At 44.7% G+C, this 16,998-nt stretch overlaps 1 pseudogene; it reads left to right on the top strand.

The window, feature by feature from the left end:
- The first annotated feature begins 2,226 nt into the window (after positions 1-2,226).
- On the top strand, positions 2,227-3,380 carry LOC103299405 (transcription intermediary factor 1-beta-like; annotated as a pseudogene).
- The last annotated feature ends 13,618 nt before the right edge of the window (positions 3,381-16,998 follow it).

Raw genomic sequence — 16,998 nt, 5'->3', positions numbered from 1 at the left:
AAGGAGATGTAAAGAGAGGAAAAAAATGTTGACATAAGAAACATCCAAACCTGAGTTTCTTCGTTAAACTTAATTGTTAGCTGTCAATAAAACTCAGGAACAAGTAGGAAGAATGTGTTCTTGGGAGGTTCTTTCAGCTGGTGTAATAATCAAATCCACATGAGACAGAGCCACAATAGAAAATAACCAAATTTAATTACCCATATATGTTTGGGAACCCCACATACATGAGAGTCAGAGACCTCCACATACATGAGAAGTCCAGGGTCAGAAAAGGAAAAATGAAGTATAGATGGCATTCTGAGATAAGAATAAGGTAAGTGCCTTGGGACTTCAGCGGGGAGGAAGGTCACTGCGGGACAATTAGAAAGCAGGTGCACATAATTAGTAGTTTGCCCTGCCCTATAGATAAGTCAAAAGTTATCTCTGATAATCTCCTATGATGAGCTAGGCCACTAATTTAAAATCCTCTAGGTAAATTATCCATGGGTTCAAAGAGTTCAGTGTGGGGGGAGAAAAAATAGCAGCCGAACAGGCAGATGTGTCGTGCACCTCGTCCTGGGGCCAGACTGTAAATACAACTGAAGTGGAGACCATCCCCCCATAATTAACAAATTAGGCAGAGCTGAGGAGACAACTGACAACAAGAAAGGGCAGAGGACAGCTGGAGACCAGTAGGAACAGAGACATGGGCTGAGAGGGGCAGCGGGCCTAGAGGGAGAGGAGGAAGCTGTATTGCACCAAAGCCGCGCCTCTTGGAGGCAGGCGTAACACCCAACTGTGAAAAGGAAAAGGCACAGGGCTGCTGGCAGCCAGGGAGTCTGCACCCAAGACCACAGCTGTCCCTCGAAAGGCGGTGCCACCAGGGGAAAGCAGCGTGGGGCTGTGGGGGAGAAAGCCGGGGTTCGTGGTTGGTTTTGTTTTCTTTTGTCTTTGTGTTTATTCTCTAACATCAGAACACGGGACTTTTCGATTCCCCAGGCTTTGGCGCAGGGAGGGAGGCTCGGACTGGAGGTGCCTGAGAAGAGGCTGAGGAAGGAAGCAAGGCAGAGAGACGTGGCCAGGAGTCCTGCATTGGGACGTTCTTAAGCTTCCAACCCTAAGTGTCCATTTCTCCCCAGAGAAGCTGCCCCTCCCAGTAGCCTCGGGGCAGGTGACAGCCTGCCACACCCTGCCTGCATTTTGAGCTTCACAGAGAAAACAAAGGCAGAGGCCAAGCTTATGGGTCTGAGAGGGGCCATCCAGCCCTTAATGACTGCATTGGAAGAGGGGCCGTCCACCCGGCTATTCTGGGAACCAGACTGATAACAACTCCAGGTTGCCAGCCAACCCCATTGGTCTCCATACAAGGACCTCTGACCAACCAAGGCCAGAGTGATATTTTGGGCCACTCTTGGAGGAGTAGCTCTGGGGCAGGGAAAAAACACCCATATGACTCCCTGAAAGCAAAACAGCACCTCCCCCACCTAAAGCCCTGTCAGAAACAGACGCTTGAGTGATTAAGACTGACAGCTGGCAGACCGGCAAAGAGGGAAAGCTGGCCCTGCCTGCTGGCAGCCGAGGCCTGTGGAGACAGACACAAGCAATGGAGCTTCAAGCAGGGTGCTCAACGCCAAAAAACTGCCTGACAGTGGTCGGCACCTCAGAACCTAACAGGAAGCCCAGACTTGGCAGACGGAACAGAAGAGTGGGGTCCTCTAGTCTTTTCACACACCTGATGGCCACTTGTATGTCTTCTTGGGAAAGGGTTCTGTTGAGATCCTCTACTCGTGTTTTATTGGATTGTTTGTTCAGTATTTAGTTGTATGAGTTCTTAACATATTTTAGGTATTAATCCCTTTCAGAGCTGTTGTTTGCAAATATCATCTCTCATTTAGTCCATTGCCATTTTGTTTTGTTGTCAGTTTCTTTTGCTATGCAGAAGCTTTTTAGTTTGATAGAGTCCCATTCATTTATTTTTCTCTTTACTTCCCTTGCCTTTGGGGTCAAATTCATAAAATGTCTCTACAAACCGGGTCCATTAGTTTAGTACCTATGCTGTAGTCTATGTACTTTATCGTTTCGGATCTTATATTTAGGTCTTTGGCCCATTTTGAATTAAAGTTTGTACAAGAGGACATGCTGTGCTCTAGTTTCATTCTCTGCATGTGGCTTCCCAATTCGCCCAGCACCATCTATTGAAGAGGCTCTTTTCTCCATTGTGTGCTTTTGGCTTCTTTGTCAAAAATGATTTTCCCACGAAACGGTGAGTGTGGCTGTCCTTTGGAGCCGGCGGGCATAGGGATAGGGGTGTTCACGCCTAGCTGCACCCACAGGTCCGGCTCAGGTGAGGGAGAAGTGAGCGGCCTCATGCACAAGGTGGCCCGGGTGAGCCTCGATCGCCTGGATCTTGACCTCACAACTGACAGCCAGCCGCCAGTCTTCAAAGTCCTCCCAGGCAGCACCACGGAGGACTACAACCTGATTGTCATTGAGCGCGGGGCTGCAGCGGCTGCTGCCGGGCACCCCTGGTGCCCAGCCCCTGCCTGGCATGGCCATTGTCAAGGAGGAAGACACAGAGGCCTCCACCCCGGGCCCTGAGACCAAGCCCTTGCTAATGGCTCTGGGGGAGGGCCCCTGCCTGGTCTCACCCAGCTGCAGCACCAGCTCCGGCCTGGAGGTGGTGGCTCCAGAGGGCACCTAGGCCCCAGCTGGCGGCCCCAGTGCCCTGGATGACAGTGCCACCATCTGCCGCGTGTGTCAGAAGCCAGGCGACCTGGTCATGTGCAACCAGTGCGAGTTCAGCTTCCACCTGGACTGCCACCTGCCGGAGCGCAGCTGCCCTCTGCCACGTGCTGCCCGACCTGAAGGAGGAGGATGCAGCCTGAGCTGGGTGGCGGGGACAGCGGCAGTGTGGTGGCCGAGCTCTCGCCAGCCAACTAGCAGAAGTGCGAGCCTGTCCTGCTGGCCCTTTTCTGCCAGGAGCCCTGTCGGCCCCTGCACCACCTGGCTACCAACTCCAGCTTTTCTGGGGATCAGCCTGGCGGCACATTGGACCTGACCCTGATCCGCGCCGCCTCCAGTAGAAGTTGTCCCCCTCTACAGGTCCCCTCAAGAGTTTGCCCAGGATGTGGGCCGAATGTTCAAGCAGTTCAACAAGCTGACAGAGGACAAGGCGGACGTGCAGGCGATCATCGGCCTGCAGCGCTTCTTTGAGACTTGGAGATGAATGAGGCCTTTGGTGACACCAGGTTCTCTGCTGTGCTGGTGGAGCCCCTACCACTGAGCCTGCCTGGCCGGCCTGAGCTCCCAGGGGCTGTCCAGTGGCCCTGGTGATGGCCCCTGAGCCAGCTCAGCCTGGTGTGTCCTGTCACCCCCTGCCCTTCCCCTCCGGTGGTCTGGCTCCCACTCCTTGGTAGCCCCACTCCCTGGCCCCTCACAATACGGTTTTTACTTCTGTGGATTTAACGACACAAGTTCAAAAAAAATTATTTGCCCACATGCCTGTGGTTTTATTTCTGGGCTCTCAGTTCTGTTCCTTTGGTCTGTGTGTCTGTTCTCCAGCTGATCCCGTGCTGTTTTGATTTTCATAGCTCAGTACAGTAGTATAATTTGAAGTGTGGTAGTGTGATATCTCCGGCTTCATTCTATTTTCTCAGAATTGCTTTGGCTATTTGGGGTCTTTTGTGGTTCTATACAAATCTGAAGATTTTTGTTCTATTTCTTTAAAATTGTGACATTGTGAGTTTTTAATTTAATTTTTAAAAATCTTATTGTTGAGAGTATTACAGATGTCTCCCCCTATCCCCCCCCATCAACCCTCCAACCACTTCCTGCCCCGCAACAGGCCTTCGCCACCCTATTGTTTGTGTTCCTGGTAATGCCTACATGCATGTGTTCCTTGGTTGATCACTTCCCACCCTCCCCCACTTCCCTCTGAGATTCATCAGTCTGTTCCATGTGTCCATGCCACTGGTTCTATTTTATTCATCAGTTTGTTTTGTTCATTAGATTCCTTTTTCATTTATTTTGATTTTTAGATTCAATTGCCAATAGATATGTATTTATGGCCATTTTATTGTTTATATTTATGATCTTCTCTTCTCTTTTTAATCTTTATAGTTGAGAGTATAATCGATGTCCCTCTTTTCCCTGCATTGCCCCCACCAGCCAATGTCTGTCCCACCCCAGGCCTTCATCACCCTATTGTCTGTGTCCACAGGTAATGCATCTATGCATATATGATCTTTGGTTAATCTCTCCCTGTCCCCTTCCCTCTGAGATTCATCAGTCTGTTCCATGTTTCTATGCCTCTGTTTCTATTTTATTCTTCAGTTTATTTTGTTCATTAGATTTCTTGTTCGTTTATTTTTATTTTTAGACTCAATTGTTGATAGATATGTGTTTATTGCCATTTTATCGTTTCTGCTTCTTCTTCTTCTGCTGCTGCTGCTGCTTCTGCTTGTTCTTCTTCAAGAAAGCCCTTTAACATTGCTTGCTACGCTGGTTTGGTGGTAACAAACTCCTTTAGCTTTTTCTTGTCTGTGAACTTTTTTATCTGACCTTCAATTCTAAATGAGAGCTTTGCTGGGTAGAGTAATCTTGGTTGTAGGTCCTTGCTTTTCATCACTTTGAATATTTCTTTCCACTCCCTTCTGTCCTGAAAAGTTTCTGTTGAGAAATCTGACAGTCACATGGGTGCTCCCTTGTAGGTAACTAACTGCTTTCCTCTTGCTGCTTTTAGATTCTCTCTTTGTCTTTAACCCTGGGCATTTTAATTATGATGTGTCTTGGTGTGTGCCTCTTTGGATTCCTCTTGTTTGGGACTGTTGGGTCTGAGCCTTCTGCCAGGGGCTGGACCTCCTTGAACACCGGGTATCAGATGGAGAAGCCTTGAGAAGCTGTGGGTGTATAAGAAAGTCCTTATTGTAGGAGCCAGTGGCCTTATTGCCATTGCTAATAAGGAGCCACTAAACAAAACAGTTCTTCACAACAGTTCTATACAGGCAGCTGCACACTAGCTGATAAATAAATACATCTTTATCACAAAGCCGTAGCCTCTGTACTCATAGCCATTATCTGAACGGCCGTGTGTTGCTTCTAGACCTACAGCCTCTCAGAGTAGCTGCATCTGAGCACTCTGTAGCCTTAGTAGTCACACCTGAGCTCCCTCTGAGCGCTCTCTCTAGCACACTGGCTAGTCAGTAACATGTATTATACTACTTAGACAAAAGAGGCTTCTTGCCAAATAGTAACATCATATTTTGGTTATAGAAGGGCACAGTGTACTGTGAGAATGCTGTGTCCTTGCACCTGCATAGTCCTTGGACACTCTGATTAAGATTCCCATGCTCAAAGTGGCCTTGGCCATCCAGCGTACTATATTCAGGGCCTTTCACACCCTAAATGGCCTTGAGCATCCTGGAACTCTGGTATGGTTTCCACAGGAAATCTGTGTTTTCTGGACTTGTAAGTCTATTTCTTTCACCAGGTAGGGAATTTTTCTGTCATTATTTCTTCAAATAGGTTTTCAATATCTTGCACTCTCTTCTTCTTCTGGCACCCCTATGATGCAAATGTTGGTACACTTAAAATTGTCGCAGAGACTCCTTACACTATCTTCATATTTTTGGATTCTTTTTTCTTTTTGTTCTTCTGATTGGGTGTTTTTACTTCCTCATATTCTAAATCATTTCTTTCATTCTCAAAATCCTCTACTCTACTGTTTAATCTCTATAAAGTATTCTTTATTTCAGTCAGTTTTTGCTTAATTTCTGACTGGTCCTTTTTCATGTCTTTGAAATTCTCACTAAGATTTTTGAAAGTCTCACTAAGTTCCTTGAAGCTCTCATTAAGATCTGTGAGTATCCTTATATCCATTGTTTTGAACTCTGTATCCAGTAGTTTGCTTGCTTCCATTTCTTTCATCTGTGACATGTTTCTTTGTCTCCACATTTTGGCTGCTTCCCCATGTTTGTTTCTAGGTATTAGAGAGAGCTGCTATGTCTCTTGGAATTGGCAGAGTGGCCTTGGTAGTAGGTGTCCTGTAGTACTCAGCTTCTCAGCTTCCACAGTCACTTGAGCTGGGCACTCTAGGTACACGGCTTTGTGGGCTGTGTGCACAGTCTTGTTGTAGTTGAGCCTTGATGGCTGTTGGAATCACTGAGAGAAATTGACCTCCAGGCCAATTGGCTGTAGAAAAAACTTCAACTACAGTGGAATATCTGTAGTGGAAGACACCCCTATGGAGCAGGACTTGCTTCATTGAGGCTTTGGTGCTCACTGATTCTGCCCCTTGAGTGTGTCACCTGTGGATGTATAGAGTTGTAATCAGGTATGATCTGAAGCTGTCCACGAGGTGCACTGGCTCTGCCCGCGCCCCCGCCCCCCGGTCCCGGAGGTGCAAAGTCAGCCACTGCCTGGGGCCACTCAGCAGGAGCTACAGAGAGATCTGAAGATGGATACTACTTGTATTGGGCTTGGAAGTGCCCAGGTGAGGTTCACCTGTGAAACAAGGCAGGCTAATGCTAGTTTCTGGCCTCGACCTCTTATTGAGAGGAATGGAATGAGCTGACACCAGATGCTGCTTGTTTAAGAGGTTTTGGAAAGTCTGAAGCCTGAGCTGGAACAGCTATTCATATGGAAAAGCTGCTGCAAACAGCTTGGGTGGGGCTCCAAATTAGGTGGGGCAGGATCTCAGGGAATCACCAGAGTGGAGGGTACAGTCTGAGCCAGGCAGATGGAATCTCAGATATGGTGCCTGCCAGTCAGCTCTGTGACTGTGGAGGTCTAAGTATAGGAACAATGACCTCTGGCAGTACTTTTGTTTGGAGAAAGCTACCCCAAGTTCTTGCCCCAGTGCCAGACAATCCCATTCTTCCTGGTATGTCCCTGGATTCTCCCAAGCCACTGCCCCAGCACTGGAGCTCAGAGGGAGAGAGTCCCAGTAAGTTAGTGTGCTGGCCCTTTAAGAGGAACTGCCTGGGACTCCAGCAGCCTCCATGTCACTCATCCACAATCCCTGCTAGTTATTATAGCCTGAAGTTATGGGGACTTCTCTTCCCAGCACTGGGATCCTATGATGAGGTGTCTGGTGTGGGGCTGGGAACACTTGCTCCTCACAGGAAGTCTCAACAGCCTAGATATCCCTCCTGATTAACTAATCACTGCAAATGGGTGTCAAACCACCCCATTCCACACCTCCACCCCTGCTACCAGTCTCAATGTGCTTTCTTCTTTACTTCTCTATTTGTGGGACTTTCATTAAGCCAGTTTTCAGGCAGTTCTGAATGATTGTTGTTCTGTATTTAGTTGTAATTTTCATGTGGCTGTAGGAGGTGCTGAGTACTGCCATTTACCTATGCCACCATCTTGGTTCTCTGGGTTTAAATATTGACATTGTGATTTTGATGGGGATTGCATTAAATTTGTGTATTTCTTTGAGTAATATGGCCATTTTAACTATGTTGATTCTTCCAATCCATGAGCTCAGGATATCTTTCCATTTCATTGTGTCTTTTTCAATTGCTTTTAATAATGCTTTGTATTTTTCAGTATATAAGTCCTTCACATCCTTTGTTAAGTTTAATCCTAAGTATTTTATTCTTTTTTGTTGCAAATGCAAAAGGAATTTTTTTCTTTTTCTGCAGTTTCACTGTTAATATATAGGAATACAGTGGATTTTTGTACATTGATTTTGTATCCTGCATCTTTGCTGTATTTGTTTATTGTTTTTAACAGTGTGTTGGTAGAATATTCAGAGTTTTCTATATACAGAATCATGTCACCTGGAAAAAGTGACACTTTTATTTTTTTTTTAATTTAATAAATCTTTATTGTTCAGATTATTACAATTGTTCCTCTTTTTTCCCCCATAGCTCCCCTCCACCCGATTCCCACCTCACCCTCTGCCCTTACCCCCCCACATTGTCCTCATCCATAGGTGTACGATTTTTGTCCAGTCTCTTCCTGCAGCCCCCACACCCCTTTTCCCCCAAGAATTGTCAGTCCACTCCCTTACTATGCCCCTGATTCTATTATATTCACCAGTTTATTCTGTTCATCAGATTTTTTATTCACTTGATTTTTTTGATTTGTTGATAGATATGTATTTGTTGTTCATAATTTTTATCTTTACCTTTTTCTTCTTCTTCCTCTTCTTAAAGAATACCTTTCAGCATTTCATATAATACTGGTTTGGCGGTGATGAGCTCCTTCAGCTTTTTCTTATCTGTGAAGCTCTTTATCTGACCTTCAATTCTGAATGATAGCTTTGCTGGGTAGAGTAATCTTGGTTGTAGGTTCTTGCTATTTATCACTTTGAATATTTCTTGCCACTCCCTTCTGGCCTGCATAGTTTCTGTTGAGAAATCAGCTGACAGTTGTATGGGTGCTCCCTTGTAGGTAACTAACTGCTTTTCTCTTGCTGCTTTTAATATTCTCTCTTTGTCTTTTGCTCTTGGCATTTTAATTATGATGTGTCTTGGTGTGGTCCTCTTTGGATTCCTTTTGTTTGGGGTTCTCTGCGCTTCCTGACTTGTAAGTCTATTTCTTTCACCAGGTGGGGGAAGTTTTCTGTCATTATTTCTTCAAATAGGTTTTCAGTATCTTTCTCTCTCTTCTTCTTCTGGCACCCCCATTATTCTGATGTTAGTACGCTTGAAGTTGTCCCAGAGGCTCCTTACACTATCGTCATATTTTTGGATTCTTTTTTCTTTTCTGGTTGTGTGTTTTTTGCTTCTTTGTATTCAAATCTTTGACTTGATTCTTGCAATTCTCTAGTCTGCTGTTAGATCTCTGTATAATATTTTTTATTTCAGTCAGTGTATGTTTAATTTCTAGTTGGTCCTTTTTCATATCCTCGAGGGTCTCACCCAATTTATCGGCCTTTTCTAGAAAACTCTTGAAAAACCTTGTTTTGAACTCTATATCCAGTCGTTTGCTTTCCTCCATTTCTTTCATCTGTGATCTGTTTTTTTTTTTTTTTTTGTCTCCACATTTTGGCTGCTTCCCTGAGTTGATAGAGAGACTTTGTGTGGTAGGTGTCCTATATGGCCCAGTGGGTTGGCCTCCCCAGTTACCTGAGGTGGACACTCTTGGTGCACCCCTTTGTGGGCTGGGTGCACAGTCTTGTTGTAGTTAAGCCTTGATTGTTGTTGGTATCACTGGGAGGAATTGACCTCCAGGCCAATTGGCTGTGAGGATCAGCTGTGTCTATGCTGGGAGAACTTCTGTGCTGGAGACACCCTTATGAGACAAGACTTGCAAAAGCCTCTGTGCTCAGCTTGGATGGGGCGGAGTCTCAGGGCAGAGCAGACAGCATTGGTTTCCCATCAACCCTGCCCTAATAGGCCCCTGGGTCTCAGTGTCCCGAGGTAATCGCTGCAAGCACCTCTGAGAGAAATCCACCCTCGATTTCCGCCCGCTGCCAGACAGTCCAGTTTTTCCCCGAATTAGTCTGGGTCTCCAGAGTCTCACCCGGAACTGGAGTTCAGTGTAGTCGGGAGCTTTTGTCTCCCTCCCGCTTGAGAAAGCCAGCCACCTACTCAGTTGCCCACCCTCTCCATGCGTGCGCGTCTCAGTACCTCTGCCTCCTGCAGCTCCTCTGAGTCTCAGTGTGCTTTTCTCTTTCCTTCTAGTTGTAGAATTTCCACTCAGCCAGCCTTCCTGTGGTTCTGGATGATGTCCGTTTTGTCTTTTAGTTGTAGTTCTGAAATTGTTGTGCGAGGCAGCAGTTTAGGTGTTTACCTATGCCGCCATCTTGGTTTCTCCGACACTTTTATTTCTTAATCCCCTGTTTGGAAGCCTTTTATTTCTTTCTCTTGCCTGATTGCTTTGGCTAGAACTTCCAGCACTACATTGAATAAGACTAGTGAACGTGGGCATCCTTAGCCTATTCCTGATTTTAGAGGAAAAGTTTTCAGTTTTTCACTATTGAGTATGATATTAGCTGAGAGTTTGTCATATATATCCTTTATTATGCTGAGTACTTTCCTTCTATATTCATTTTATTTAGTTTTTAACCATAAATGGATGATGTGTCTTACCAAATGCTTTTTCCTTTGTCCTTTGTTTTGTTACTGTGGTGTATTACATTGATCAATTTGTGTGGGTTAAACCATCCTTTTGCCCCTAGAATGAACCACGCTTGATCATGTTGTATTTTTTTTAAATGTATTGTTATATTCAAGTTGCTAGTATTTTGTTTAGGATTTTTACATCTGTATTCATAAGAGATATTGGTCTGCAGTTTTCTTTTTTTAGTGTTATCCTGGCCAGGTTTTGGTATCTGGTTTATGTTGAGCACATAAATTGTGTTAGTAAGTATTGCCTCTTCTTCAATTTTTTTAGTTTGATTAGGATAGGTATCCAATCTGTTTTGAATATTTGTTAGAATTTATCAGTGAAGCCATCGGGTCTTGTGGTTTTTTGAGGGGAGGTTTCCTAAAATATATGCTTTTTTATTGATTTCAGAGAGGAAGGGAGAGGAAGAGAGAGATAGAAACATCAGTGATGAGAGAGAATCATTAATTGACTGCCTCTTGCACTCCCCACACTGGGGATCAAGCCCGTAACCTGGGCATGAGCCCTGAACAGGAATTGAACTGTGACCTCCTGGTTCACAGGTTGACTTTCAACCACTGAGCCCCACCTGCTGGGCACTTGGGAGCTTTTGATAGTTGTTTCAATTTCCTCACTATTTATTAGTTTGTTTAGATTTTCCATTTCTTCATGATTTAATCTAGAAAGGTTACATATTTCTAGGAACTTATCCATTTCCTCTAAGTTATTGAATTTGGTGGCATATAGTCTTTCATAGTATTCTAGTATGATTCTTTGTATATCTGTGATGCCTGTGGTAACTTCTCTTTCATTTCTGATTTGATTTTTATGAGTCTTTTCTTTTTTGTAAGTCTAGTCAGGGGGTTGTCAATTTTATTAATCTTTTCAAAGAACCAGCTCTTTGTTGTATTTTTATAGTACTTTTGTTCTCTATTTCATTCAATTTTGCTCTAATTTTTATTATTTCCTTTCTTCTGCTGACTGTGGGTTGCTTTAGCTCTTCTTTTTCAAGTTCTTTAAAATTTGATGTGGGTTGATTACTTAGAAAATATCTTCTTTGTTGAGACAGACCTGCAATGATATAAATTTCCCTCTTATTACTGCTTTCGCTGCATCCTAGAAATTTTGATATGTTGCAATTGTCATTATCACTTCTCTCTCTCTTTTTTATTTGACCTTTCATTTCTTCTTTGATCCAGTCATTGTTTAGTAGTGTGCTGTTTAATATTCACATATTTGTGGGTTTCTTTACTTCCTTTTTGCAGTTCATTTCTACTTTCTTTTTAAAAAATATTTTTTTATTGATTTCAGAGATAAAGGGGGAGTGAGAGAGAGACAGAAACATTAATGATGAGAAAGAATCATTGATTGGCTGCCTTCTGCATGCCCCCTACTGGAGATGAGCCCGCAACCCAGGCATGTGCCCTTGACTGGAATCAAACCTGGGACTCTTCAGTCCACATGCCAACGCTCTATCCACTGAGCCAAACCAGCTAGGGCTTGATTTCTACTTTCAAAGCATTGTGGTCAGAGAATATGCTTGGTATAACTTCAATCTTCTTGAATTTGTTGAGGCTAATTCTCTGACCCAACATATGGTATATTCTTGAGAATGTTCCATGAACACTGGAGAAGAATGCATAATTTGATGTTCTGTGATGAAAGGTGTAGGGAGAGGCTCTAGGGTAAAACCTTGGGCTGACCTGTGGCAGGGCCACAAACAAGTCCCAGCCTGGAGGGCAGAGCTCTCCTGGCATAATTAAGCCTGACCTTGTAACCCTCCCTAATTCCTTCCTAAGTAGCTAATGGGCTGTGGGAGGTGCAGCAATTGTTGCCAAAACAAGAACATTTGTATACATGTTAATCTACCCTGTTTTAACCAGACTATAAAATAAAGCATCAGCTTGCAGGCTGGATCTTTTGTGTCCTCATCCAGGCACGGGAGATCCACCGAGCCCCAGCTGTATTCTCTTGTCTGTCTTTTCTTCAATCCTTCACCGCCCCTCCTCAGGTTCACCCTTGGCTGTGCTGGCGAGGCACAGAAAGGCTCTGTAAATGTCAATTATGTCTATTTGGTCTAATGTGTTATTTAAGGTTGATATTTCTGCATTGATTTTTCTGTGTGGATGATCTATCTAGAGCTGTCAATCAAGTATTAGGTCCCCAACTATGATTATGTTTTCTCTTTCATTCTGTTAGTAGTTGCTTTATATATATTAGTGCTCCCTGATTGGGTGCATATATGTTAAGAAGTGGTATGTCTTCTTGATGCAGTGTCCCCTTTATCATTATAAAATGTCCATCTTTATCTCTTGTTAGTTTTGTTATCTTGAAATCTATTTTGTCAGGTATAAGTATGGCTACACCTGCTTTTCTATAGATGTTATTTGCTTGGAAAATCATTTTCCATCCTTTTACTTTGAATCTACCTTTGTCTTTACAGCTTAGATGTGTCTCCTGAAGGCAGCATATAGGTGTTTTATTTTTTTTATGCAATCTGGTACTCTGTGGCTCTTTATTGGTGAATTCAGTTGACATTCAGGGTAATTATTGATGTATGAGAATTTCCTATAGCTATTATATCTTTTGTTTTCTGGTAGCTCTATACCTCCATTGGTTGTTTTCCTTTGTGTTTCTGTCTGTTGTTTTCATTTGATGGTATTCCATACTTCTTTCCCGTTTCCTCTTTTTCTATGTTATGTGCCGCAATTATGGTTTTTCTGTGTGTGGTTACCATTAGATTTATTTTTTTAAAAGGTTAATTTATACAGTAGTCCTTTTTCTTTAGAATGCATCTGTTCTCCATTCTCCTTTGAAAATTCAGATGGTCTCCCTCCTATTTTATGTTTTTGTTGTTGCAAATTATCCTTCTTAATCAGTGGTTCTCAACCTTTCTAATGCCGTGACCCTTTAATACAGTTCCTCATGTTGTGGTGACTCCCAACCATAAAATTATTTTCGTTGCTCCTTCATAACTGTAATTTTGCTACTGTTATGAATCGTAATGTAAATATCTGTGTTTTCCGGTGGTCTTAGGCGACCCTGCTAGCGGTTCTCAACCTGTGGGTCGCGACCGCTGCTGTAGAGCCTAAGACCATTGGAACCACTGTTCCTAATGCTGTAAGTTTGTTGGTGATCTTACTTATAGTTTTGTAACCTTTACTTCTTTGTTTTAGGTAGAATGGCCCCTTTGAGTATTTCCTGCAATAGAGGTCTTCTGATAATGAATTTCCTTAGCTTCATATTTAACCTTTTGCACTCGGATGTCGAGTGTGACTCGACACTGTTAGCATCGGTAGCAGCTCTTTTTATACTCTTTGAATGTATCAATAATCCTATCTAATAATAGACAAATATGCAAATTGACCATACCTCCGACATGCCCACAAGCCACACCCACCATCCAATCAGAGTGAGTATGCAAATTAACCCAAACCAAGATGGCTACAGCCACAGAGAGCAAGGTTTCCTAGGTAATAGAGGAAGCCAAGCTTTCTGCCTGCCCTTGCCAGGCCTAAGCCTCCACTCAAGCTACAAAGTTTCAATTATAGAAGGTAAACAAATTCAAACAAATGGCGGCAGAATGGAGCTTGAGAGAGCAGGCCAGGGTTGCCGCAGGCAACAGGGGAAGCAAAGCTTTCCGCACACCCTGGCCGGGCTCACCCGCTTAAGGCAACAAAGTTTCAATTATAACCCCAACACAAATGGCTGCCGGCCTCAGAGGGAGCCCCAGGCTTGGCTCCACTCCAGGCTACAAAGTTTCAATTGTAGAAGGAAAATAAATTCCAGATACCAGGGCCTCTGCTTGGGTTGCCAGGGAGCGTGGCCGGCCTGAAAACCACCATAGGCCCCTCGCTCAGGCCGCCCCACACCCCAAGGGAACCCCCACCTGATCTGGGACGCCCTTCAGGGCAAACCAGCTGGCCCCCACCCCTGTATCAGGCCTCTATCCTATCTAATGAAAGAGTAATATGCAGATTGATCATCACTGCAACACACAATATGTCTGCCCCCATGTGGTCAAAGATCCTGCCCCCATGCGGACACAAGATGGCCACCACAAGATGGCCAGCAGGGGAGGGCAGTTGGGAGGCACCCGGCCTGCAAGGGAGGGCAGTTGAGAAGGATCAGGCCTGCAAGGGAGGGCAGTTGGAGGTGATCAGCCCTGAAGGAGAGGGCAGTTAGGAGTGACCAGGCCAGCAGAGGAGGGAAGTTGGGGACGTTTAAACGGGCAGTCGGATATCCCTCGAGGGGTCGCAGATTGGAGAGGGTACAAGCTGGGCTGAGGGACAACCCCCCTCCGTGCATGAATTTCGTGCACCGGGCCTCTAGTTTGAAATATAAAAAATCCAAATAAATAAGTTTGTATAAAAAGAAACTCCAGTTTTTTATTCTACTGCCGCGCTTTGTAAAATCTGGGGTATTTAAAAAATTAAATCCCGAGTAGAATAAAGGAATCGAGAAAAAAGCAAGCGAGTACAAAGGGTTAAAGGACTAGAGGCCCAGTGCACAAAATTTGTGCAAGAGTAGGCCTTCCTTCCCCTGGCTGCAGGCACTGGCTTACCTCTGCACCCGAGACATGGGCTTCCGGGACCAGGCTTCCCTCGCAGCCCTGGCTTCGTCCGGAAGGACATCTGGTCTAATTAGCATATTTTTGTATTATTATAGACTAGTGGCCCGGTGCATGAAATTCATGCATGGGGGACGGGGGAGAGGGTCCCTCAGCCTGGCCTGCACCCTCTCCAATCTGGGACCCCTCGAAGGATGTCCGACTGCCAGTTTACATGGATCAGGCCTAAACCAGCAGTCAGACATCTCTCTCGCAATTGGGACTTCTGGCTCCTAACCGCTCACTTGCCTGCCTGCCTGCCTGATTTCCCCTAACCACTCTGCCTGCTGGCCTGCTTGCCCCCAACTGCCCCCGGCCACCGGCATGCTCACCCCAAATGCCCCCCCACCAGCCTGATCACCCCCAACTGCCCCCCCTGCTGGCCTGCTCACCCCCACCTTCCCTCCCCACTGGCCTGCTTGCCCCCAACTGCCCCCCTGCTGGCCTGCTCACTCCAAACTGCCCCCCCCCCCGCTGTCCTGATCACCTCCAACTGACCCCCACTGATGGCCTGCTCGCCCCCAACTGGCCCTCCAGCTGGTCTGCTTACCCCCAACGGCCCTGCCCCTTACCAGCCTGATTACCCACAACTGCCATCCCATCCTGGCTTGATCACCCACAACTGCCCTCCCCTCTTGGCCTCTAACCACCTCTACCTCGGCCCTGCCACCATGGCTTTGTCCAGAAGAACGTCCAGAAGGTCTCCTGGAAGGTCTAATTAGCATATTACCCTTTTATTAGTATAGATAACTTTGCTGGATGTATTATTCTTGGCTGGTAATTTCTCTTTTTCAGTAATTTGAATAATTGGTTCCACTCTCTTCTGGCTGAGTAGAGTTTCTGCTGAGAAGTCTAATGATAATCTAATGGGCTTTCCTTTGTAGGTTACTTTCTTCTTTTCCCAGGCTGCCTTGAGAATTCTTTGTCATTAATTTTTGACAGTTTTAATACAATGTGCCTTGAAGAAGGCCTCTTTGGATTAAGTTATCTAGGTGTTCTGTCTGGTTTTGGATTAGAGGATCTAATTCTTTCCATAGGTTTGGAAAGTTCTCATCAACTATTTGTTTGAATAGGGTCTCCATTCCCTTCTCCCTCTCTTCTTCTTCTGGCATACCTATTTTTCTTATATTGCTTTTACTGATGGAGTCATGTAGCTCCCGTAGAGCTCTTTTATTTTTTTATGCTCAGGTTTCTCTTTTTTCCCTCTGTGGCATTTCTAGATTTCTATTTTAATATCACTGATCCTTTTCTCCATTTGGTTTGCTCTATTTCCTATACCTCCTAGTTCATTCTTTTTTTAAAATATAAATATTTTTATTGATTTCAGAGAGGAAAGGAGAGGGAGAGAGAGAGATAGAAACATCAATGATGAGAGAATCATTGATTGGCTGCCTCCTGCACGCCCCCCACTGGGAATCCAGCCCACAACTTGGGCATGTGCTCTTGACTGGAATCAAACCTGGGACCTTTCAGTCCACAGGCTGACGCTCTATCCACTGAGCCAAACCAGCTAGGGCTCTAGTTCATTCTTTAAAAAAAAAATTTTTTTATTGATTTCAGAAAGGAAGGGAGAGGGAGAGATAGAAACATTAATGATGAGAGAGAATAATTGATTGGCTGCCTCCTGCAGGCCTCACACTGGGGATTGAGCCTACAACCCAGGCATGTATCCTGACAGGGAATCAAACTGTGACTTCTTGGTTCATAGGTCCACACTCAACCACTGAGCAACATCGGCCGGGCCCTAGTTCATTCTTGATCTCTTTTATTGAATTATTCATCTACAGAATTTCTCTTTTGTTTTAAGTTCCAGTCTCTTTGGTGAGGTACTCATTTTATTCAGTAGGTTGTTTTCTGAGCTTGTTAAATTGCCTTTCTGTATTTTCTTGGATCTTCTTGAGTATTTTTTTTCTTTTCTTTTTTTTTTAAATATATTTTATTGATTTTTTACAGAGAGGAAGAGAGAGGGATAGAGAGTTAGAAACATTGATCAGCTGCCTCTTGCACACCCCCTACTGGGGATGTGCCCGCAACCAAGGTACATGCCCTTGACTGGAATCGAACCTGGGACCCTTGAGTCCGCAGGCCGACGCTCTATCCACTGAGTCAAACCAGTTTTGGCCTTCTTGAGTATTTTAAGAACTGCAGTCTTGAACTGCCTTTCACTTATGTCACATATTTCCATGTCTCTAAGTTTGTTTTCTGGAGATTTTTAATTTTTTTTTTTTTGTTCTGCCTCGCTACCTTGGTTATTCGTGGTATTTGATGTGTTCTTTCTTTGCCTAGGCAACCATGTGTGAGTGGCATTTTTCTAGAAGACTAGCATGAAAAGGTCCTTCTATTATTTT

Source organism: Eptesicus fuscus, chromosome 20 (assembly GCF_027574615.1).
Source record: "Eptesicus fuscus isolate TK198812 chromosome 20, DD_ASM_mEF_20220401, whole genome shotgun sequence".
Taxonomy (NCBI): domain Eukaryota; kingdom Metazoa; phylum Chordata; class Mammalia; order Chiroptera; family Vespertilionidae; genus Eptesicus; species Eptesicus fuscus.
The sequence above is the reverse complement of the archived record's forward strand: the minus strand, read 5'-3'. Positions and strand labels throughout refer to the sequence as shown.